Genomic DNA, 23,179 nt, shown 5'->3' with positions numbered 1-23,179 from the left:
GGAATCCAGCAGATATCCTCGAACCATCAGCCTTGCCACCTAACTGTATCAAGGACACAGGGTTACACAGACAAAGAGACCAAAGTGCAGTTCCCAAACTGTGTTAGGTTCAGCCCCCAGCTGCAGGAGAATGTGAAACGGGAAATGATTCCGTGAGGTCTGACAGATCTCTAAGACACAGATCTAAAGAGATAGATACAAGGATAGGACTCTCAATGCTTACATTAGCCCCCGTGAATGAGTCTTATTTACACATGCAAGTTGCATGTAGGTATAGCTGGCACTGGCCTGGTAGCTCAGCTTTTGGAGGTACCTTTTTGCACTATGTGGCATGACTGTGAGTAGATAAAGGTGTCTGCAGTTGTATTTCATAGCTGCTTTTTAGGAGAACTCTTCCAAAGTTTGAATACTCTTGAGACCACATGTCTGGCTTACTTTGGCTGTGGATGGTCTTTTTTAAATATGTACCTCTATGCCTAATACAGACCCAGCATTGTGTTTCCCTGGTAGAGATGGGAGAGGTGATTATTGTGGAGTCAGGAAGAGAGAATTAGGGCCTGATAAGAGCCCTGGAGATGGAAGGCCAATATGGTAGTGTGTCCCTACTGACTCCCTTCTGATTACTGGTTGAAGTGGCTCATCTTAATTAGAAGCTTCCTGGCAGCTGGGGATAATCCTCAAGGTTGTAGTGCCTCATTTTTACTACCTTTGGCTCTCTAGTCTGTTATAAACAATGGGGATCATTACAAAATTAAAAGCTTTGTCTTCCAAAATTAGACTTATAAAAAGTTTACACTCCATATTCTGAAATGTCTTTGGCTGAACCTTTAGCTTTCCTTTTTGCTATGTGTTTATCCAGTACTTCTTCTGGAATCATTGTGCTTGATGTAGGTATTTGACTTTGGAAGAGCTGATTTATACCCATGCTTTACGTACATCAACTTCAGATGGAAAAAAGTTCAGAAAGCTTCTTGCAACTGTTTAGAAAGCAGAACAACAATGCAGAACTGCTGGAATGTACAACATCTGAGACGTTAAGAGTTGATAGTGATGCTCTGTTGTTTCTTTGGGAAGAGGGAGGTTGAATCAGCATTGCAATTAAATACAGTCCATACAGCAAATGGACTATGGACCTTGTCTTTTCAAGGTGGCATTTGTTATAGTAGTCTCTGAAAGCACTGCTGTAGTTCAGCATCTGTAAGTACTTTTATTATAAACCCTTATTTTTATAGCCTTATAGCTTGACCATAGAAATTTGCCCTCGGCGAGAACTTGGCACGCAGACTGCTGTCAACACAGGAGTCTAAGTTATGTATTTACTATCTTTTCCTTCTTAAATCTAATTCATTTTAATTAGTGATGGGCTTGTGCTGCAGAATTCGTATCCAAATCTTAAACTCTCCTCCCCCAGGTTTAGAGGATGTATAGACTTGACACTTTTGGGCCAATCTTTTGTTAAAATTCATCTGGCAACAGTTAGGCAGTGCGGTAGTGTCAGATCCTTTTACTATTTTCTTTCAAAGAACAAAATTTTTGTTGACAGTGTCCTTTCTTCCATTTAGAATGAGGTCTTCAGAAATGCTTGATTTATTTTTGAGTATAGTATTTTGGAAAAAAATCAAATGGCTTCTAGGTTTTGTTCTGTTTGGAAGAGAATAAATAGTTGGAAGGCTGATGTTGCAACCTGGTTTGGCTTCCTGGAAAAACACTAGTCTGTACTGATCATGTTAATAGCTCCCTAACTCCTGGGCCTGGGTAATGGCTTTTAGCTCTGCGTATCTCTGGAAGCGAGGTCAGGCTTTGCAGGAAGATTACAGAGCCATGGCTTTGTATATACAGGGAGAAGACATGAAAGGCCAAAGCTCAATTAGAGTTGAAACTGGCCAGTGTTGTGTCAGGCAAGAAAAAAAGGCTTTTTTAAGCATGTTAATAGCAAGAGGAGGTCTAAAGACCACATTGGACCGATACTTGTTGAAGATGGTCATAATAGGGATGAAGAAGCAGCAGAGGCATTCAATGCGTGTTTTGCCTCAGTCTTTAATAATACGGACAGACTTTGAGCTCCCCTGAGTCGGAGGACCACGAGTGTGGGAACAGTGACTTTCCATTTGTGGACACTGAAGTTATAAGGGACCAGCTGTATCAGCTGAATGTTCACAAGTCCGTGGGGCCCAATGGGATTCATCCCTGAGCACTGAAGGAGCTGGTGGACGTTACGGCAGGACCCATCTCGATCATCTACCAAAGGTCTTGGGAATCTGGGGAGGTCCCTGCTGACTGGAAGCGAGCCAACGTTATTCCAGTTTACAAGAAGGGTGTGAGGGAAGACCCAGGGAACTACAGACCTGTTAGACTAACCTCAGTTCCTGGAAAAATTATGGAGAAGACAGTACTAGGTACTACTGAAAGGCATGTGAAGAATAATGCAATCATCAGACGCAGTCAACACGGGTTCACAAAGGGAAAGTCCTGTTTAACTAATTTGATCCCCTTCTATGATAAGGTCACCCGCCTTCTATGATAAGTGGATGAAGGGGAGGCGGTGGATGTAGTTTTTCTGGATTTTACTAAGGCTTTTGATACCGTCCCTCACAGCATCCTTCTGGACAAATTGTCCAACTGTGGGATGAGCAGGTGCACGGTGCACTGGGTGAAGAACCGGCTGAAGGGCAGAGCTCAAAGGGTTGTAGTAAACAGGACTACATCTGACTGGCAACCGGTCCCCAGCGGTGTTCCTCAGGGCTCAATCCTAGGGCCAGGTCTGTTCAATGTATTTATCAAGGATCTGGGTGCAGGAGTTGAATGCACCATTAACAAGTTCGCTGATGATACCAAACTGGGAGGTGCTGTTGACTCTCTCGAGGGACAAGAGGCCTTGCAGAGAGGGATCTAGATTGATTGGAGCACTGGGCTATGATTAATGGGATGAAAGTTAACAAGCTGAAATGCCAGATTCTGCACTTGGGACAGAGTAATGCGGGGCACAAGTATAAATTGGGAGAGGAGTGGCTGGAGAGCAGCCCTGCAGAAAGGGACCTGGGAGCGCTGGTCGGCAGCAGGCTCAATAGGAGCCAGCAGTGTGTCCCGGCAGCCAAGGGGGCAAACCCCATCCTGGGTGCATCAAACACAGCATGACCAGCTGGTCAAAAGGGGTGATGATCCCGCTGTATTCAGCGTTGGTGCGGCCTCACCTTGAGTGCTGTGTGCAGTTCTGGGCCCCACAATTTAAGAAGGATGTGAAGGTCCTTGAATGCGTCCAGAGGGGGACAGCAAAGCTGGTGAAAGGGCTGGAAGGCATGTCCTGTGAGGCGCGGCTAAGGACGCTGGGCTTGTCTAGTTTGGAGAAAAGGAGGCGGAGGGGCGACCTCATCGCTCTCTGCAGCTTCTGAGGAGGGGATGTGGAGAGGGAGGTGCTGAGCTCCTCTCCCTGGTATCCAGTGCCAGGATGCGTGGGAATGGTTCAAAGCTGTGCCAGGGGAGGTTTAGACTGGACTTCAGGAAGCATTTCTTCACTGAGAGGGAGGTCAAGCACTGGAACAGGCTTCCTAGAGAGGTGGTGGATGCCCCAAGCCTGTCAGTGTTTAAGAGGCATTTGGACAATGCCCTCAATAATATGCTTTAACTTCTGGCTTTACCTTTTGGTCAGCACTGGAGTGGTCAGGTAGTTGGATTAGATGATTGTTGTAGGTCCCTTCCAACTGAAATAGTCTATCCTGTTCTATCTCAAGTAAGCTCCTATGAGCAAACACTTTACTGGAGCAGAGGAACAATCCAGCAACCTGTGCCTTAGAAAACTGGTGCTGCAAGCATCCCCACCAGTTGCGCGTATCCCTCCCAGGTTCCCCCCGGCTGTTCAGAACTCCGATTTCTACTTGCATCTCTCAGAGGCGATGTGTCAGTAGAGCAGGGAAATGCAAGTTTAGCATGTATAGGCCCATGCTTCCTTCTTACAAAAACACGATAAAATCTGGGTGAATTATGTGTCTGAAAACCATTGAGCTCTTCAGAGCAATCCCTCAAGAGTCCTGGGTGCAAGATGAATTTTTTTAAGCCAAACAAGCTTTTCAAGCCTCTTTTGGCCTGACTGTTGTCTTGCAATGGTGCAATGACCTGCTTGCCTCGAGGACATTCCTCATCTAAACCTCTTGTATAGCTCTTGTCCCTGTGTTTATGCATGGAATTTCCAGGCTGGAATCTCTTTTAGCTTCTGGCCAAAGAATTTCTCCAAGGTAGTGGCACTGTCAGCAGCAATCCCATTGCTATTCTGAGGTGGAACCATCAGTGCACTGAGGCTACTCTGCCCCAGCTTTCCAGGCATTCCTGAATTCCTGATACCGAATAAATGCTCAAAGCCACGTTAATGGTAACAATTGACTTGGGTGTTGAAATACAAAAAGGCTTTGATGAAATCATACTGAATTTGTAAGCAGACACAAATTTGTCTCCCAGTTTATTATGGCTTAATCCACACTTTGTCTAAGTACTATCATCAGTATATATGAAGGTGCCTGACAGATGTCTAGCTAAGCATATACTCATGTTTTTAATGAGGGAGTAAAAGATATGGTCAGAACACGCCTGTCCCTGAATCAGAAATGGGAAATCCTTATTCACGCTATGTAAGTCAGCGCTGACCTTTGTTGCCAGCCCTGGTTCTCAGCTGCTTTTTCTACATGTGGATGTGCAGAACTAGTAAAGAAACAGTGCTTACACTTTTCCAGTATCAGATGAAAGGTGTTAGCCTCTCCTTCCATTCTCAGTCACTGCATTTAATTAACTTGTGATGTTTCAATCATCAGACTTCTGAATACAGAAATTTTCAAGTATCTGTCTATTTCAGTGTTGCATACAGGGATTGTGAAGCATATGAGGGGGGTGTTACAGATAAGTCAGTCCTTTCATCCTTCCCTCCCTGTGGGGAGGACCAGGGTAAGGATAAAACTTTTTTTTTATTATCATTTAACATGACTTGTTAACTGTTAAAAAGAAAATAATTTCACTTTCAGGCTTTGGCAAAAGTTTGGACGGCTTATTTCACTCCCTGTGGTTGTTTTTTCAAGGCAGCCAACTCCAGCGGGATGCATAATATTTAGTACTTTAAAAGCAAGTATGAATATTTCTCTTCCCATGCCCCACCTCTTCAGGTGTCCTCAGCAGAACATATGCACCTCCTTTATTTATGTCCTTGCTTTGAATCTCCATCCTCTTGAGAGGAAGAATTATCTGTTTGTCCGTATCTCCTGTTTCCTTGAATTCTTTAAAAAAATGTTAGCTTGGGGACAGAGATACTTGCTGATAATGTGTGAGGGAGAGCTGCTTGCATCTGGAGCAGCTGACTAGTCATTCTATGATATACTATTGCTAGGTACTTTGTTTTGCCTTCATGGTTTTAAAAATAGGGAATTATTTCCAAAAATATAAAAGGAATATTTTTTTGTTATAAATATCTTTTTAAAAAAGAATTTAAATTAAAAAATATTATCTGTGAATGGGCAATTGCAGTGTTACTTTTCATAGATAACTTGTTGATTTGTTTAAGCAGCTAATCATCTGCTTAGGAGGTGTCTTGTTTTTATCTTGGGACTTTCAGTTACTGGAGAATTCAAAACTCTGTCTTAGGCAATGGCAAAGTACTCTGAATACTGCAGCACTTCACCTACTCCTTCCATCAAGGAAGGAGTTTGCTTAACTGGCTGGTAATCTGGAGTTGCGCAATGCTCGCTTCTCATTAAGGCATTCGTTACCCCATTGTCCTTCCTTCCCTGTGCATTGACTACACTGAGTCTAGCTGGTTTAGTATTAGAAGGTTAATAATTGCAGTTGGAACCAGAGAGGGGTTTCTTCTGCATACTAAGTCATTCTAGAAGTGCTTTATCCGTGGAATATGGCAGTGGTGTCCTTAGTCAGGAGGCTGACAATAGTGGTTTACATCTGGCATAAATCAGCACAATGTGCTTATTCACTCAAACTGACTTCTCGTCCTATGCCTTTCCAATTACGCATTCATATATGTCTTCATTTTATAGATTCTTCACTCTGTGCACTATGTCTCCATCCTTATTCCAGATTACTTTGGAACTGGAGATAGTTTAAAGAAATAAATTCTCACTTAAGTAATCCTAGTGATAAGGTCTCTTGTTCCTGCCTTTGTCTCCTGACAGTGAAAATACTGTTAGGACTTTGTACAAAACAAGGGCAGAAAAAAATGACTAATATCCCATGTATTGAATAGGTCTTAGACCTTTAATTACTGTATAATTGTTTAATTGCTGTATAAAGGACAGTCTTCCAGAAATGTCCAGCCCTGCTTTTAGGCAGTTGGTTGCTGTGGTTATGTGACTGGGATGTCGTACAATTATGTGTTTTGGTGTGGCCAAACACTTCAGAGTGCAGAAATCTGAAGAAATTAGGAGACTGCTTTCCTACCATGATTAGTGTTAAAGAAGAAAATATTACAAGTGCATGCAGAGCCAAGTGTCTCCTAAATATTTTGGGCTTGTGTTATTGGTTTTTTGCTGAAGTGTTTTAGATTAATTTTTCAAAATTATGTGATCACTTTGATATGAGTGGTTACCCTCAAAGTCACATTCCGAACCTGTTTACTCATGCATAGTACAAGCACAGGGTTTCTTGCCACACGTTCTCTTTAATATATACTCAGTCCATTCATACTAAATGTATCAGGGTGATCAGCACATGACATGAGACAATACTTGAGATGCAAGTGCCTCTTGCACTGGAAATGCATCCCATTATCGGCAAAAGCAGCACCGAACGAGAGGGAGTGCTGAGACTGTGCAGGATGGCACCGTGGTGGTGGAGTGGCAGTTGTTCCCTGTATGTGAACCTTTCTCAAAGCTCCGTTTTCTGTTAGGTCTCCAAAGTACGCAATGTATCATAGCATTTTTGACCACATGAAAATTTCAGGGTCAGGAAGATGCGTCTCTCTGAAATACAGCCGTGTCAGCGTAGTTTAGTGCCATCTACGGACCTGTAAAGCTTGCCCCGTCGTTTGTGTGTCTCTTCACTATCATGTATTACCCAGCTGTCAGGGGGTCAGTCCAAAGCATTGTTTAAACTTTACTTTCAGATGATAATTAGAAAATGATCAGAAAACATGTGATCACTAAATTAGGAGAAACTAATCCCTCATTATATCATACTGACAAAATCCAGGCCAATTCATTCAAAGCTGGGAAAATAATTCAGATTTAAATCAATGTGACCAAAAAAAAGAGTTTGACCCTGTGTGTATAGGCGTAGATCAGCAGAACCAGTAATGCTGTGCTTGCAACACACACTTGTAACTTAAAATGATCAGTTGTAAAACGTGTTATTTTTGGAACGTAAAGTAGATTAAAGTGGTTAATAGCTTATTATTCTAGCTCTTGCTTCAACAATACGATCAAGAAGGTTAACGGCATTTTGTTTGCACAGTGTTGTAGCCTACTCATGTCCATAGCTAATAAGTGTTTTCATGAACATTGCAAGCAGCTTTTCTGCTGTGGCTATATATCACATTGTTTCCTTGACTTTTTGGGTGTCAATAGCCGAGAGGTGTACAAAAATAACCACCAGCTTGTTATTGGTTTGAGTTTGTGCCTGTCTCCATTGACCCACCAGGTGTGTTTGAGTGGTGTCTAGGTGAGGTTAGGGAAGGCTCCAAGAGTTCCTTAACCTTTGATCTATGGGCAAGTGACGTTGGTTGCCGAAAGAGAGAAAAAGTTTTGTCAACAGTTACGTTGGCTCCTGAGTTACAGGAATGTGCTCTGTCAACTTCTCTGTTTCGGGTGCTCTGCTTGGGCTAATAAGTACTTGATTTCACTTGGTGGTGAAGTCAGAGCTCTTAGCTTCTTTTTTTGGGTACTGCGACTGTTTTGGACACAGATCAAGCTTATCATCAGTGTAATAGGCGTAGCTCTCTTAGAGTCAATAGCTGAGTAAATTTAGGTAAAGATCTGGATCGCTAGCTTTCGTGTCAAACTACCGCCTTCTCACTGTGTATCATGCGATCTTGTAGGGCGGTAGTGGAATTCCCATTAAATGTCTAATCATTTAGTTAAATTTAAAAAATGCACCTGTAGAAAAACAAGTAGCTAAAAGAAAAAATAGCTAGCTTAGAAAAAAAAAGTGCAAACTTCGACTAATATTTCACGTGTTACTGTCACGTGAAGGAATTGGAGCATTTTTGGAGGAAGAGGGCAGACAAGAGAGAATAGTTCCAGTGCTCACCAAGAAGAGCTACTGGTATGACAAACTAAACGTAGTAGCAATGAAGAGCTTTGCCCAGGTTTAGTAACAAATGCTGGTTTTGGCATGTTCACAATACCACCATGCTGCATAAAGTGCCTATATGTTTCTTTAAAGGTGACAGTTGAATCAAACTTTATATACTAAATAATGCAAACAATGTCCACATGATCAAAGACGACCGGTCTTGAATTTGTCATAGTGGGTTAATGTTAAGGGTTGTTTTGTGTTACCTGTTCTTGCCACTCATCTTTTTCTTAATAGAATGCATGTTGCTCTTTTATTTATGTATTCCTTGCTACGCTGACTATATTAGCATGTATTTTTCTCTCTGGTTTCAAAACGTAACTTCAAGTGCATTTGGACCTGTATGCCTTATACAGACATACAAATTTATTGATTGAGTTCAGTCTTCCTGTGCACAGAGAATCAACATTTTTGCATTTGTAGAGGCAGTCCAAAAGCCTGAAACTGTATGTAGGGTTAGCAAAAAAAGAGGCACCTGGAGCTCTGGTGCATGAAATAGTCCAAAACACAAAAATCACTTTACAGTATTTTATTTATCTGAACAACAGAGAGCAGTGTGTAGATAGTGTTCAGTGTCTTATCAGCTAGTTGTGCTAGAACCTCACTGGATAGCAAAAGCTTATGTCAAAATATTTGCCTTTTTTTTCCCCTTTTAAAGACCTTTCTTTCTTCACACCACACCCCGCCCCTAGCAGGAGGAGAATTCATTCCTAGCAGTGTTGCCTTAAAATAATATGTACTAAAATAAATATTGAGACTAAATTTTGGTAATTATAACATTATTAATAAATATTGCTCTTAGAACTTCAGTGTAAAGCATCTTCATTAACGAGATAGCTGTGCTTTTGTTAGAGTGAGCTGTTCTCACCAACTCTCTCTCTCCCTAGTATGTTTTTTACATCAGTGACTGTTGACTTTAAATATTATAGAGAAAAGCAAAAAGACACACCGGAGATGTGTGACTTTGTTTCAAGTGCAGCGTCACGGTGAAGGACAGCTTCTTTGTAGGCTGTACTTTTCATGTAATTGCTCCGAAACGCTGACAGAGATGTCTGAATTTTAAAGCCATTGTGAGCCTGAGTCAGCAGTACAGGGCCTTCATTTTATATAAAGGAAAAAAATAATCTGTATTGTATGTTCAGTATACCTCCTCCAGATTGTAACTAGATCTAGTTTGTGGTGGTTTTAGTTTTCAGACGGCTGTTCTTGATGTACAGCTGAAGAGTACGATCTCGCCTTCCTTACCAGTTTGACGGAGGGGGGCCTTACAAGAAGCAATGTTGGCTCCATACACACGAAAGCATTTACAGTTCTGACGGTAGCTTGTTTTACTGTACCTGAATGTTGTAAATATTCTTTTACCAGTTGTTTTATTGAGGGGTTTATTTGTGATTTACTTGGGGACACAAGTTCCTGATGGTGACTAGCAAAACAGACTTGAATGGAGCGCCTTTTGGGTTTGCTGCGAGGTTCCTCTGCGTTTTAGTGTCTTGTGTAGAACCCCTGTTCCCTGTTAAGTGAAAACTACTAAACCATATATTGAAATGAAATGGTGATGGTGAACTGTTCACCCATGTCCTATCACAGTGATTTTCCTTCCTGCTCATTGGCACTGTATGCACATTAAACATCCTGGCAAAGAATGCACAGATGAGCTTTTCAGAACAATACCTTAAATGACACAATTTTCTTCAGATTTTCCCAGTGAAAGACCATAAAATCAATCACCATTTATTTTGGTCCTAATAGTCATGAGTTTGCATTCAAGCAAACAGAAATTACCCTCTGCGCTGTGTTTTTTATTTTGCATAAAAGAGATGCCAACTAGACGCTACTGGGAATATTTTTATCCCTGAGGTCTATATTAATCCTTTCTTGCTAAAAGACACATTTCTGAAATATTTATGATAAACCTGCCATGCTGTTGTCACATTGTTCCTTTTCTGGTGGGAGCAGTTCTGGGACTTCTGCCAGCATTGTTCCTTCTGTTCAAATAGGAAATTTGCTATGAAGCGTCTGGTTCTCGGATGAATAGCACGATGCTTGTTTGTCCGCCTGACTTCGGTGATTCAGAACCCAACTGTGTGACGCCACGCAAAGTAGGAGTAGCCAGTATGTGGTCTGTCAGGTTTACTGATGTTATTTGTGCAAGTATAATTTTAATCGTATGTGTACATCGGAAGGGGGGAAGGGTTGAACATTTTAAATAGGTGTCAGATCTTTGAAATACTAACTTTGTGTTGCTTAATAAGTTCTACAAATAATTAGGTAAAAACTGAATGAGACTGGGGCTTTGATTTATAGCTTTTTTTAATCAAAAATGTTACAGCATTAGTTCTTCGGCTGTCTTCGTTTCCGAGACTGAATAACTGAGAAATATTTGTACGTACTGGGCAAGGGTCTTGAATCTCTTGAACTTTCAGTGTGTTCGAAGTGTGTGTTGGAACACCTCACTCGGAAGAGTGTCCATTCTAGGGAGTTTCATCTAGGAAATATTTGTCTCAATTGGTAAGCTAAAAATAGTGTCCCTTCAAGGGAATTTGTGTACAGCAGAAAAAAGTCAGTTTGCAGGTTTTTTTTTTCTTACATGCTTTGCAATTTTGAATAGATTTTATATATATATATATAAAACAAATGGCTTGAATGCATTACTCTTGTGTCTGTGGTTTCATTTACAATGCAGTTCTGTTTTAGCTCTGAGTATTCTGGAGAATAGCAAGAATAATTTGATAACACTATTCCCTTAAGAAAGCATTTAAAGTATAGTAAGTGTTTCCATTTCAGGACTGTGGAGTACTGTCTGGTTAAATTACATGTTGGACTTGAATACATCATTTATGAGCTTCTCGAACCAAACTTTGACATCTAGTCTAAAATTCTGCCAAATTTGGGATTATTTTTTAATATGTGCTGGAATCTACCTGCAACATCGCTGATAAGCTCTCTTAAGAAATGGTGATAGCTTTTGTATATAGAAATAAATTATTTCAATTCATTACAATAGCCAAGTTAAAATTATATGAATAAGGATGTTTCTAATAGTAACTAGATCTTACACACATCAACATATGAAGTTCAACACAAGTAACAGGGAAAATAGTAAGTATTCTTTCAACTTCCACTTCATGGGGCCATTGACAGTTTTATGGTCAAGGTCCAGTTATTAGTTTAGAGACCTGGGATCCTTCTGGATCGGGCTACCATATTGCCTAACGTCAAAAGCAGGACAGAAAATATGTGTGCTGAGGAGAGGCAGCACTTTTGTTTGAGCAGTAGCTACATGCATGAGGCTCCAAGCCACTGCATTTTTACTGACTGTCATGTAGTAGACCTCCCTCCTTAACCTAGACCTCCTTCCGCTGTAGAGCTCCTCTCCTCCTGTGTCTTCTCCTAAAGTATCTACAAGCTGTGAACTCTACTCTTCCTTTCATCCCTCTTACCACAAAGTAAGTTATTCTCTCATTCCTCGTCAAATCACCCTGGCACCTCTGGCCTGTCTCAGATCCCTGGAGTTTTCCTGTCTCTCTGCCCTATGATTCCTGTTAATGTCACCTGCTGCGTTGTCCCCATAGCACTCAATTCTAGACCCAGTGCTTAAATTGGCCATTGTCACCGGCACTGTGTTCTCTTGTCTGCTGGAGTCTGCCCCTCTGTTGGCCATCAGTGCAGTACTGGGATCTTGCTCATTCTTCTGGCTAGGATTCCAGAAGCCTGGAAAGGAGCTGCCTTTACTGAAATCTGTGGACATACAGCAGCACTACTCCTGATAGAGGTGGAGGAACTGACTTGGGAAAGGGTGGGATCCTTCAGGGAAACCAGAGCATCTTTTACACCTGTGTGGACCTCTTTTAAAAAAAAAAAAAAAAAAAAAAAATTTCCCCTTGATTTCTCTGCTTCTCATTAGCTGCTAACAAGGATAACAGATAGTACATAAGGGTCATTTTTTTGTTGAAAGTGGCTGATTCGAAGTCATTGTATAACGAAGTAGTATAAAAAGGGCATCACTTCACCACCTGTGGAATGGTTTGATTTCTAAATGAATATGTATACTGTCAATATTGCAAACTCATCCAGGAATCTGAAAGTCAAGAGTTGTTTCTTTGCTCCTGGGTCATCGCTGGTAATAAATAACAAACCATAACTAGGACCTTATTTTGATGCACCACAATACAGCTCCAGACAGCCTGCAATAACATGGATATAAGTTATGATAAATGAAACCTATCATAGTAATAATTATTACTATAAGCTTGTAATATTTGTTAAGTTATGGGATCAGCAGAAGGTCTTTATCATGATTTTAAGGAATATAAGAGTATGGCCCCGTTGTAACTCTCCTCTGTGTGTTGGTTTTGGAGTCAGTATTTTGTTCCTGGTTTTGACCAGCTTTCTTCCCAATTCTTTACTTAGTGGGTATCACTTCCCGGTAAGGCTGCAGGAAAAGCTCAGGTCATGCTTAGGCCATTGCTCAATCTATGAGCTAGTGTTTTCCAGGAAAGACATTGTAAATTGTGTTTTAAACAGGAAATGTTATTAGACACAGAGTTAATTAAATCGGATTAGCTATGCATCAGCTCTTCAGTCTGAAAGCTTCACTTTCCTGCATTTCTTCTGGATAGAGAGAAACCGGAGTGGTTTGCCTGACTTCAGTCTTTCATAAACAGCGGTGCATCTTTCTAGCAACAGTAGCGAGGTAAGACATTGTATCTGAAAATGGTGATGCTGACTTTTGTAGGCTTACCTGTGTTTTACTTCAGAGGTTATCTGCTCTCACCAGCAATTGTTAAGTTCTTAACGTGGCTGGAAGCGTACCTGAAGTCACGGTTAGCTGTTGCCATTAGTAGTGTTCATACAGCTGCTTAACTCCCGGGTGTGTTCGCAGAAGCTGCAGTCATTCCACTGGATGTAGCCAGCATCTGCAGGTCCAGATATGGCAGCCCTAGTTCAACAAAGCTTAAGGAGGTTCTTAAATCATGTTGAAGGAGCTACTGTATCATTTAAATTAAGTGCAAGCTTAAATGCTTTTCCGAATGTGTGAGGGTCTGGGAAAAATGTATAGTAGGGCGGCTACAGTAGGATGTTACAGTACATGCTCTTAAGATGCTCTTAAGTACAAGACACTTGTTTCACGCACGTTCAAGTTGTGCTTATAAGGTAGGAGTTCTGCCACTAGCAAAACAATAAACAATTTTCAAGGGACAGTAAATAGGGTAGAAAATATTTGATATGTCTTAAGAACAAAATATAATGCAGTAAGCCCTATGCTTAAAAATAAATAAATATTTACCTACTAGTAATAATTTCTTCACACACACACATTACTAGCTATTCTGTTAAGTGTTTGTTTCACTTCATAATTTAGGTTAAACCAATTTCCCTGTTAGATACTGTGTGTTAAATGTTGGCTTTTTTAATTGTTCTAAAATTTAAGTCACTTAATGATCCTCTTAAGATAAAACACTTGGCCTCTTCGTTATGCCACCAGCCGTATTTCCAGATCAGTAGCACATATTTTGATCACTGAATGATTGTATGAAAACACTTGGAGGGTTCCAGGGTTTAATACCCCGGTGGATTCCTGTGAAATTAACTACAGAAATTAAAACACATTTCTCTGACACACTGCATTATCTGCCTATTCAGAAAGAAAAAACTTTCAGAATAAATACTTAAACCTAGATTTGTTTAGCCCCTATTTCCTAGCTTCTTGCTTAAGCAATTAAATTTTTAAAAAAAGTATTATTTTTATCTTTAAATTTGTTGAAGTCATCATTCTATTTAGATTCAGAGAAGCCTGAGGTCTAGTTACATGAATTTGGTCAAACTGACCCTGAATTCTTGACTGTAAACACCATAAATCTTCCCTGCAATAATTAGTTTCACATTGTAAAGGCCATGCTGTGAAGGGTAATCCCTCATGCAACAAGTTAAGTTTCTAATTTGTTTTCCATAGCACAATGAATTCCAAAAGCTTTCACCATGTTTCTAGTGAGTCATTTATCAGCTTCATAATAAAGCATAGAAGGGACATCACAGATCATCTGCAATGGAAGCCAGGTTGTGTATTTCCTTATAGCAGGAGTAGGCAGCAGTGCCCTGGGGCTACAGTGTTGAACGTGATTTTTTTTGCTTTCACCATTCACTTTGTTTTATAAAATTTTAAACTTAAAAATCTTTCTGAAAAGTAATCAAAATCTGTAAGCTGAGCCCAGAGATTGAGGTTTCTCTATTAATTTTCATATAGAGAGTGTATCAAACAGACCTCAGTTATATGCCAGTCTCGCACTTCTCCATTGAAATACAACTTTGCAGTATTGCCAAAGGCTTTACCAATACAGGGAAACATCAACACCGTGACTCAGCTAACACATAAGTACAGAACGTGCTGTCTTTCATTCTGTCACATTGTTTTTCAGAATTGGTGTCTTACATTTTTTCCTGGTCTAGAGCACAGAATTTTGCATATCTGTGCTTTATAGAGCAATAAAATACTTAGCATAATTCCTCTTCAAGTAGGTTTCAGTGATTGGTTTGGCAGCAGTAGCATATATCTCTAGGGTAGACATTTAAACTGCAGCTTTTAAATCACTGCTAAACTCAGGAATATTCTTCATCCCATTTTGATTCCAGTGAGAACTTTTTTACTTTTTTCAGTATTTCAGGTTCATCTGGGTCTTGGGGTTTTTTGGGTGGTGTAAGAAAACACTTTTTTGTGGGTTTTTTTTGTTTGTTTTTAAGGAAATTGATTTAGGGGGGAAAATGTATCAGATTTTTTTGACTCAAGTGAGTGTCCCTTTAAACAGCATTTTGCTTCACTGGTGAAGCAGAAGTCATTTCAGCCAAACAGCTAAAAAGCCAGCAAAAGACAGCATTAGTCATGACATACCTTTTTTTAGGAGAGTTTGGCTAGGTCAAAAAATATCTGCCTTTCTGCGTCAGCACATGCGAATCAAGAATTCCAGACCACAGTCCTTTTCTGTCACCCTTTGAGTTTAGCTTGACATACAACAGCATGTCAAAAATGTTTATAGGAGAATCCTGTGAATGCCAGCCAGGAACACAACTGCATAGATAATCTCTACAGTGAATGATGACTTGTTCTATTCCGAGTTTCATTCGGGCACAGGGACCATCTCTAAACTTGTGCCTCTGTACCAGATGCTGTGCTAAAAAAAAATACTATCCTGATGTAACTTGTGTTGGGGTTTATTAAAGCACAAAATGGGTTATTAAAGGTTATGCTTCAGTCGGTTCCTCCCTTCCCTGCAATTTTCAAAGAAATTGTTCAACTAAAACCTGTATCATGAAACAGAAAAAGGGAAAAAAATAAGCAAGCAAAAAGAGAAACAAACAAGTTGGACAAGATGAAGTATCCAGAGGCAGTATACTTGACAAATGCTTCATGGATTTTAGTGGAGAATTTGTGAGCAAGCTGTTCTCTAGTGTAACAGACCTTCCTTTGATGGCATTCTAGCTCAAGAGCTTTGTGGCTTGTCTGAGGAAAGATATTCTGCCTAAGAGTAACCAGGTGTCAGTGACCATTATTTTCTTACCAGTTGTCTTTTCAAAATAGATGTAAATATATAGAAATGGTTCTCTCTGGTGAGGCACAGTGTTGAGGAAGTTGTTGGGCTCATGGGTTGGAGCTGAAGGGGCCAGAGGTCTTCGTGATTTACAGAGGCTGTCGTAGTTTCAGTGGCTACGTAGGGGAAGGTAGATGCGCTGGGGTTGAGTCCAAAAGCTCCTTCAGGGCTGAGCCTTGATGATTAGCAGTTTGATTGATGCACAGATTTCAGTGCTTTTGAGAATCAGGACTTAATTAGTAGGATAGCTGCTTAATGATGTTTATCATCAACATTCAGTGTATCCTGAATCCAGAGCATGTATTCTTGTTCTGTTTTGCAGGCTTCATCCCTGAGCACCATCCATGTATTATCGACTTTATCTCCATTAATATTGTCACCCTAGCAAGAAGAATTCTTTCAAAAATAGCAAAGTGTATCAATAACAAAACCAGACTTAAAATTCAAGGTCTTTTAAAGTTCATTTAAGACTTCCTCACTGCAAATGTTGAACGTCTACAAGTCCTGCTGACTTCCACTGAAGGTCTGTAGTAGATCCCAGGTGTCTCAAATTGTGCATCTGCAATTAAGGGCTGTAAACCAAAAACTGTATTTGAAATGTTGTGCTCAGTGTTGCAAAGGTAAAGGGGGAATTGAGTTTTCTTGGATGAATATATATATCCTTGCCTCAAGCATAAGGCTTTCCCTTCTTCTCTAATTCCCTGCCTCATTCAGTAGATAACGCTGAACAAGTCTGTTGAGTTCATGTATGGTCAAGGATTGTTCATCCCTGTGCCTTTCCTGCTGCAAGTATTTTGTAGTGTGGACCAGTGTAACTGTTAACTGTTGAATTCCTAGTATCTGGGATAGTATGAGCTAAAAGATTCTGGTTAACTCACGGTAGGCAGTGCTGTACAGTTATTTGACTATATAGTGACCTTATTTCTAGTGAGATTTATTAGCTTGTTGTGAGTGTAGGCCCTGCTGAACATCAGGCTGTTTCTTTCAAGCTTCTCTGATGTCTCTACATTTTTCCTAAGAGCATCAGATGGGGTTATTAGCTTAGGCACAGCACTGTTGCTCTCAACTTTTTACAAGCTGTAACACCGACTTGTCATCTCCCGTTCATCCTTGTGTTCCATGGGGACTGCTCTCAACTCGGTGCTCGTCCTGCACCTTCAACTTCCTCGGTAGTCAGAAAGCCTTTGTTGTCCTTTGGTATCTGTGTATAAGAAGTTCTTCAGAAGCTTTGAAATTTGGGGATGTATTATTTGAAAAACTACCAAAATGATTTTGAAACACATTCCATGTTGAAACAGTCCTGAAGAAGATAATCCCATTGACTTAGTCTGAGGTCTAGATTTCTCAGTATGAAGATCTCTTTAGAAACTTGGTCAGGACTTCGCAGGCAAAAACATCCTTTTCCTCCTGGCAATGACAATAATCCCCTACTGTTCACAAAACGTCCTTTAAATTACTTGGAGGCTTTTGGCTTGCTCGTGGATGACTTTTGATGAAGATTGGCTTCAGCTATAGATTTGGGGAAATTTTCACAGGGAAGTTCAATCATTAGAACTAGTCAGCAATTTGTTGTGAATTTCTGAGAGGGGAGAGCTGTCAAAAAAGAAATCTGGCTCATCTTCAAAAAAGCTTTTACAACACAGTCTGTTTTGATCTATGGCTCAACTCAAAAAAAAAAAAACTGAGGGGGGAAAAAAGATCTGAGATAGTTAAAATGTCCCTGAAGACTTTTTTTTTTTAAAATAAAAATATCTTTCATGTTCAGGCAATGCTTTGTAATGAAGTACAAGCTAACCTATCTTGGAATTTGAAAACCAACTTTTAAAGTGCTTTGATTGACCAAAACTGGAGCTTTGTTACATTTTTATTTGAAAATCCTCTTTTGATTATTTTTTTTTTTCCCCTGCCCCCCCATCTTCTGGGATGGGAACAATTTCTGAAATCATATATGTTTTCACAGAACAAAAAGACTCTCTTTCATTCAGTGCTCAAGTCTGTTCGCTAGCTGAGGATCTGCCCCGTACGCTTCCACGAGCCCCTTGAAGTGTTAACCCGATACTCTGTTGAAGTGTGGGTTAGCTGTATCACTTTCAAAGGCAGCAGAGATGTAGGGTCACGTTCTGATGCCCGTGCTCACGCTGAAGCAGGGCCTTGTGCTGCCTGGAAGTCACACTGATTGCACAGAAACTATTCATGGAAGAAAGTCTTCATCAGCATATATAGATACCGAAATTTTTTAAAATCCTTATGTACAAATGGTACTTACCAGACGTTTGGACAAGATGCAGAGGAAGTCACTGATATTATGCTGCTTTATTTTAAGGATCAAAAGCTGCAAGAAAATGTAGTCTTTCTCTCCACTCCCTGCTCAGCCACACATCCTTTTTTTTTTTTTTAATAACATTTTTACTTTGGTAAGAGAACGTATCTTGCATTTGAAAGCTTTAGTTTATGTGGAGTTTAACATTACATTGACTTTCAAATCATATTGCAAATAGGAGCTTAAGGTCATTTGGCTTCAGTGGCAAATAGATGTATTCTGACACCTTAGAGGATGTTTTCAAAAAACTTCTGGGTTACAGTGGATCTGCTTCAGTTGTGCTTTTACTGAGGACTGGTCCTTTGGGGAGCAGTTGCCTTCTGAAGAGAGGACAGTGGGCAAAGTGGAGGCTTAGCACTGGTAGCTTTGCCTATATTTTACATGCTACTGACTCACAAAACCTTGCTAAACTCCATCAGGCCTGTCATTTAAGGAAAGCTGCTGTGACTGAACTTGCTTGGGAAATTTTCCGATGACTTTTTGGATATCGAGCTTTTTGGGCATTGATACATTTTGGATTCGTAAAATCAGCTGGACTATGATTTGTTAAAATCATGCACAAAGCCTGTGTTTATAGTGTGACTTAGTTCACCTTATGCCACGAATGTAATATTTTTTGGAAGTATAGCTGGAAAAAATGGATATACTGTTGTACGTCAGCTGTTTATAATCAAAGAAATATGTTTAAAAGATTCTAGGACCTTTATAAACTATGTATGCAAATTACTTGTGGAATTACTTTATTACATTCAGTTGTGACTGCCGTTGCTTTGGGTAACTATTCAAATCCATTGTTAAGAATTAATTACAACCGTAATATAGCCTTTGATACATTTAACTTCACTTACATCAGCTAATCAAAGGCGCATGCATGTTATGCTGCCACAGAACATGGAATAATTAATTTTTAATGTTCTGTTTATTTCTCTAGTGTGTATTTTTTTCTAAAAATAGAATGTAAACTGTTTAAAAACTGCAGAGATTTGATTGGACATCAAATGTATTTGTGTGCTCTTTGCAGCAAGAACGACTAGTGAAATATTTGAAATAAATTGGCAAGGAAGTGAACTTCTGGTCCATGCACTCTGACTCCCTTGGGAGTGTGCTGTTCATTTGCTAATACACACAACACATCATTTGTATGGAAGATGCCAATTCCTGCTGTGTTTCTCTGTTTTTCTTTCATTTGCATGCAAACATGCAGTACTTGAGGTCTACAAATTTAACTGCTGTGATCCATGGGAAAATTTGCTGCGTTTGCATGCATAAATATGCATAAATAACAGGAAAAATTAATATTAAAATGTGTGTGTGTACCTCTATATGTACTCAGTTAACATAAATAGGTACATTAAAAAGAAAAAGCCAGGGTGAATGTAACATACATTTCTTACGTATCCGATGCTTATCCCTGATGTGAGTGCTCTGTGGCTAAACAGGGATAGAAAGCTCGGTTGAAAACATTCTCAAAGAGTTGACATTGCTGCTGCTATTTTTATCCAAAACTCTACCACATTTATCTTTTCGGGTTGTTTTTGTAACAGGGCGGTAATCAGTCCCGTGTGGTGTTTATGGTGAACTGAACTGTATGCACCTCTTGCCTGTTTGTCAGCCAGAAATAGGAGAGCTGTGCCTGTAGGTGTTAGGACTCGGACCTGAAGAATATATGGAGAAAATCAACTGGTAGCCATGTTCTGTTAATAATAGCTAGAAAAAGCAACCCAAAGTGAAGAGGCTTGCAGAAGTAAAAGGACAAATGGATATCAGCTGGCCATGAATGAACTGAGGCTGGAAAAGGGAGAAAAAATCTTACTACAAGAAAGTGAGGTTCTGGAGCTGCCCTCCGACAGGAATTTGCACAGCAGGAACCAAACTGGTACTTGCATAGCTCTTGAGTCAATTGCTGGAGGAATTCTGCGATGTGGTTGCTGAAAGCACAGACATGCAGGGGTCCCTCCCTCCGGAGTGTGTATTCTGTTGCATTCAGGGACGCTGTACCCTGTGTATCACCTGTGCTTCCCCCAAAGGTTCAACTGGAAGTAGAAACCAAGATGAGCCGTGGGATTAGCATTTCTTAAATCAAAGTAACAAAGATGGGAACAGAGCATTTAAAAGAATAATCTTTACTCCTTTTAAATGTATGCAGCCTTCTTATATATAAGGCTTACCGTCCCCTCGCAGCATTGCAGGCTTAACTCCAGCCACCGCAGCAGAAAGCTCAAAGTCTGCTCCCACCCTCTGAACACCTTGCTCTGTCCTCACCCCCCACCCCACAGTTCTTTTTAAAATGCCAATTGTGACTTTCTTTTCCAGTGCAAAGTAGAGCAAATCCGGAGCCAGATCTGATTCCTGCTATTAATCCCATCCCATTGCTATTAATCCCAGCATTGAGGTTGACATTAAACTAATAACAAATGACTACAGAGTAGCTCCAGGCATTTTAAAGACACGTATCAGTGTCTTAAAAAATCAAGTTAGGTATGAGGGAAATGGATATAAACTTAGTTGTTTGAGTCTAAGTCCCCAATTTAAGCTTTTGTATCAGAGTATTATTTGAAAGGCATCAAAACTAATTTTTTAAAATAACTTAATTCCAAAATTTTCCAGTGCATTTAGAATTTTTCTATTCTACGCTGGTTCATGGTGAGCTTTTCCTAGATAACCTTTCTTTGTATTCTTTCTCTTCTCCAATTTTACTATCAGGTTATGAAATTGTGACATTTCTTTGTCCTTAGCTACTTATTCTAAATATTATGTTTTGGCATCTATGCAACAGGTTCAGATGATGTATATAAACAAGTTGGTCAGTTTAAGCTTTAAGAAGGAAAAAGAACAATATACGAAAGCAAAATATATTTCCCTTCAGCGGTCTCCCGGTGAATGCTGGGGTACCACCCAGGCTTAAAGAACTGCCTTACTTATGAAAGCAAAGGCAACACAGAATCAAACAATGGTTCAATTTCATGCCTCATTTCAGACATCGTTAAACATATTTGGTTTCACCTCATCTTCATCAAGGTCCCAAAAAGAGACAGGAGCCCTGATTAATGTATATAGCAGCAAAAGAGGAAGAGGGGAAACTTCATAAATCATTTTTTTTTTCTGATTTCTTTGCTGCTTTGCCTGCTGTTGTGCAGCTTTTTATTCCTCCTTTTTTGAGATTATTCTTTCCTTGTGTTTATTCCTCTCGTTGCTGCAGGGGACATAGCACAGTTATTAAACCCCTGGCAAAAATCAGCTTGGCCTCGCAAAACTGCCCATGGTTGTTTCTTCTACAGATTACTGTTCTCAGGAGAATTTCTGCACTGCCTGACCAACACCTTGGCGCTATTCCTCTTTACTTTGTTTTGCAAAAGGGTTGAAGACCCTAAATAGAGTAACTGTTGAATTTTGTTTTCTTTATTCTCCAGTATAGAAGAAAATATTAGCACCCTGCTTTACGGGCTCTTTTTGTTGTTCTTCCCCTGTACGTGTTTATAGCCAGTGGCCAAGGAGACGAAAACCTGTTTACACCACTCTGGTGCTGTTGAACTCCTGGGGAAATGTCTGCTGGCTACGATGGAGACTGAATTTTCACTCTGTAGGGATTAGAGGTGAGAAAGCCAGGACTGCGTTTTCCACCGTCATCTTTGCTGCAGGAAGGTTCAGGTGCAGCAGGCTTCAGGATGAAGCTACTCTGTCACCATATTAGATCCAAATTAGTGATCTATAGGGTATGGTGTGTCCTGTCTCAGAGGGTGGTTGGCATCATGATAGCAGCTGCTGTAGGTCAAACATTGGAACAGGCTGCCTGGGGAGGTGGTGGAGTCACCATCACTGGAGGTGTTCAAAAAACCTGTGGACGTGGCACTTTAGTGGGCATGGTGGTTGGGTTGATGGTTGGACTTGATGATCTTACAGGTCTTTTCCAACCTTAGAGATTCTGTAGAGATTTGTGAACATTTGTGCAGTAGTCAGTTGTATGCTAAAATAAAATTGGTAAGATGGAGGAAGATAACAGAGAGGAAAAAAACACCTTTCTGGATCTTGCTTATCGCTGTGGGATGTTGGTGTTATATGACTGCCCAAAGCAAGCTTGCTTTCTGCTAAGCCACCTCCACCGGTGTTTTAGACATGTTTATGCCCACTAAGCAGAAGGGGTCGGGGGCCGGTGAGAGCTCTTATCTCAGCGGGCAGGGAGCCACGTGCACGGGGTCAGGCAGAGATTGCCAACAGCTCTCACGGTGTCGCTTGTAGCCCCTCAGCTGCCAAGGGGTCTGCGTAGGAAATACATGGTACCTGAAGGAGTAATAAAATCTTGATACCAAGTGCTGTCTGTGTAAGCTACTCTGAACCATCAAAAAGGCAGTGCTCCAAGGAGTAGAGGCCTTGTATTTGTTAGAAATGGGCTTCTTATTCACTGGACATAAACTTGAGAGTTTTGGTTTGTCTTCCTGTAGTTTGATTCAGTTTGATGTTTGTATCCCCTTTCTTTTCTCTCTCCCGGCTCTGCTCATTTGATGTTTTTCTCCTTCTGCTGAACACCGGCTCCCTTTCCTGCACCCTTATTGTCACTTTTCTTACTTCTTGGTCTGTCCCTTTCCCCACCCAGCAGCCACGCTCCACGTGCTGGATTAGCGTCTGCTTCGGGACCTGCTGTGTCCAAGTGAAATCTCATTCTCCGTTGAAACCTCATTCATGTGCACTGCAAATGAAACCTTGGAGGCCAAGGGCGCTGGCACACAGAAGAATGAAATACTAACCTGGATGAAGTTTTGACCTTGGTTATTTAAAGGAGGTACAGCTAAATCAGTATCGCCGTACCTGCAGGTTTTTCCGATAAAATATTTTGATGTAGTGCTTTTGTGGCCTTTGAATTTTGAAACCTTTGGAGAAATTTTAATTTTAAGCTAGCTACTTGACAGCCAGCTGTTGAACGGAACTTTGCTTTTGTTTACGCGAAATCCAGAGGGATGAGAGAGACAAGGACTTCTCTAAGGGACATTGTATCTATTATCAA

The 23,179-nt window shown here is 40.5% G+C and overlaps 1 protein-coding gene across 1 annotated transcript in view; it reads left to right on the top strand.

The window, feature by feature from the left end:
- KCNQ1 (potassium voltage-gated channel subfamily Q member 1) overlaps positions 1-23,179 on the top strand; it is a 357,426-nt gene that overhangs the window by 147,162 nt on the left and 187,085 nt on the right. The gene's annotated exons all lie outside the window — the stretch shown is intronic.

This window comes from Gavia stellata, chromosome 17 (genome assembly GCF_030936135.1).
Source record: "Gavia stellata isolate bGavSte3 chromosome 17, bGavSte3.hap2, whole genome shotgun sequence".
Lineage (NCBI taxonomy): Eukaryota > Metazoa > Chordata > Aves > Gaviiformes > Gaviidae > Gavia > Gavia stellata.
The sequence above is the reverse complement of the archived record's forward strand: the minus strand, read 5'-3'. Positions and strand labels throughout refer to the sequence as shown.